This window comes from Drosophila mojavensis, unplaced genomic scaffold (genome assembly GCF_018153725.1).
Source record: "Drosophila mojavensis isolate 15081-1352.22 unplaced genomic scaffold, ASM1815372v1 contig_19, whole genome shotgun sequence".
Lineage (NCBI taxonomy): Eukaryota > Metazoa > Arthropoda > Insecta > Diptera > Drosophilidae > Drosophila > Drosophila mojavensis.
Window position 1 is genome coordinate 6,080,762 of NW_025318726.1, and position 2,880 is coordinate 6,083,641.

Below are 2,880 nucleotides of genomic sequence, written 5' to 3' on the forward strand. Positions count from 1 at the left end.
CAGATCTGGCCGGGAAAACGTAAAGTTGGCAGCCCTGGACATCAATATCACTAACCATAAAACACATAGACCGGACAAGTAGTGTAAAGCTTCGTATTCGCTCGGCTCCTAACTTTTAGGTTCGGGTTACGAAAATATGGGAACACGAAATCATTTCGCTGCATGCGCTCGGCCGAGATGGTCAAATGTTGAACAAAAGATCCCTCTATGCTTAATGTTTCCCTTGCTCTCTCTCTCTCTCGATGCCCTCTGCTCTCTCGAATGTGTATATGTATGTATGCATGTGAGCACAAGCAGCAGCTCACGAAAATTGAAATTTCGTCGCAGCAAGAACCCATGCCTTCCCTTTTGTGTGAAGAGTATACCGAACTTTTCAAAGCGTTTGCCATGCGTTTTCGTTATTATTTGTGGGAAGGGTATGAAAGCGTTGGTGCGCATAATGTTTTCGCGACGAGCATGCACACACACTTACAGTATGCTGCATGTACTATGAACATTTGTATGCCTGTGTGCGAAGCTCTTGCTGTCTGTAGCAATTTTAAATCCCAGCATTTGCATTTTGTCCATCTTGTGAAGTGCTCAAATACATATGTATGTATGTATATACATTTGATTGTGTGTACGCATGGGATGCACGGCTCACAATTATGGGATATCATTTGTAGAAGCATTTGTATGTCTGTGTGCCTTTACCTGTGCGTGTGTGAATATGTTTGTTTGTATGCATTGGACATGAACATTGGCGTGTGCCTCCGTCAACTTAGAATGGTGTGAATGATTTTGAATAACGAAAACGCATGGCATACGGCTTGAAGAGTTCGGAATACTCTTCACTCAGAAGGAAAGACATGGGTTCTTGCTGCGACGAAATTTCAATTTTCGTGAGCTGCTGCTTGTGTTCACATGCATACATACATATACATATGTACATATTTGAGAGAGCAGAGAGCATCGTGAGTGAGAGAGAACAAGGGAAACATTCAGCGCAGAGGGACCATTTGTTCAACAGTCGACCATCTCGGCCGAGCGCATGAAGTGAAATGATTTTGTGTTCCCATGTTGGTTAGTGGTTCTATGGTTAGTGTAGTTGCCAGCTTGTTAATTTGTCTATTGATCGGTAATTGAGAAACTTTATTGTGACTAATATGAGATATTAATCAAAATAAGTATTAGCTGTTTCGATTCTTAAATAATCCAGGTTTTCCGCTATCCTCAATTCCTAAATTTTTTTTACGAATCGCACTCGGAAATTAGCCCGATCTGGCCGAAAATGAGCCTAAACGGCAACACTGGTCCGGTCTGCGTGTAATCTGGTTAGTGAGGTGATTTTTATATCTCAAGAATATCGATGACAGAAATCACCCATTGTGCAGAGAGGTAAAAATATCTCGATAGTGTCATCGATTGTTGCCCAGCTCTAACACTCAGTAAGACAGTTAATATCAATCCATAGTTGATTAAAAGTAAAGAAGTAAGACAATGTATTTAATTTAATATATGTACATTTTGTAAATATTTATCTCTAACTAGTACACCTACATCATGCAGGGGCTCGGATTACAAAGTCTTAAAAAAAATCCAGCGGTAAGTAATTTCATTTTCTTCATATATTACATAACCATATTAAGTTGAAGGGAATTTTTTTCTTTTTTTTTTTTTATTAATATTTAGTTGATTCCACTATACGTTTGCGTGGCTGCTGGAGCGATTGGAGCCGTTTATTATATGACTCGTCTAGCTACAAGGAATCCGGATGTTACATGGAATCGCTCATCCAATCCTGAACCATGGCAAGAATATAAGGACAAGCAATATAAGGTACTAAATTCAATTCACATTTATATTTCAGTATATTTGTTATTTTTTCTTTTGACTAATTTCAGTTTTACTCTCCCATAAGAGATTATTCTAAGACGAAGAGTGCAGCTCCGAAATTCGAGGAATAAGCTTTTCGAATGCAATTAAATTGATTGTCAGAATAAACGCATTAAAGTGCTGATGTTTTGTGGTTTCTAATTTACAAATATGCTAGCTCATTGATTGGGATAATATGTTCTAATGAAGAAAAATAATAAAAACTATAAGCACTAAGCACTATGTGGAAACGCGCGTTGGCCGGCCCAAAATAATACTTGTAAACCACACCTCCACCTTTGAGTATTTCCTGTCTGTCCTACTTGATTCTGGAATTGTCAGAATGGTACTCCCGACTTTGTCCATATCGCTCTGTTAGATATCCGACGTATCGATACATAATTTCCAAGTCATTAAAAGGTTTTTAGCAACTCGTAGTCATGGCAGCATTTCTGAATTTGTAAAGTTTTACAATATAAAGTTTGTCAAGAAACAAAAATGCAATTTTTGACTTTAGATGCAAATATAAAAGCCATTTGTTCAAAAACTATAATTTTCCAAATTTGAAACTTATAGCTATTATACTTTAGGAGATATAAACTTGCGTTTTGCCACGCCCCCTGTGGGCGGACACATATCTACCATAGCTCGTTAGACTTGAGTTGTCAACCCGCGTACCAAATTTCAGGTTTCTAGCATCAATAGTGCCTAAAATATAGCAGAATTCGAAAAATCACTATATCTTTCAGGTCCGATTTGCCACGTCCTAGTAGGCGTAGATATATAATTTTTTCAGCCATCAACTTTTGGAGATACAGTTTTATTCGATTTGCCACGCCCCTAATAGGCGGAGATATATCCGCCATAGCTCGTGATCTTGGGTGGTCGACGCTTTCTAGCTCAACTAACATGATTTCTGGTATATTGGAAAATGCATTTTCCTATTTACCACGCCCCCAGTAGGCGGATCGGAAAATCTTAATACTTTATAGATCGGAGATATACACGAGTATGTATTCGAAATTT

The 2,880-nt window shown here is 38.3% G+C and overlaps 1 long non-coding RNA gene across 1 annotated transcript; it reads right to left on the bottom strand.

Annotated features, from left to right (window-relative positions):
- Positions 1 to 1,457: 1,457 nt before the first annotated feature.
- On the bottom strand, positions 1,458 to 2,600 carry LOC122756891. Its single transcript, XR_006356751.1, has 2 exons — positions 2,152 to 2,600; positions 1,458 to 2,055 (listed from the first exon to the last, which is right to left on the bottom strand). It is a non-coding gene; the product is annotated as an uncharacterized LOC122756891 (long non-coding RNA).
- Positions 2,601 to 2,880: the final 280 nt, after the last annotated feature.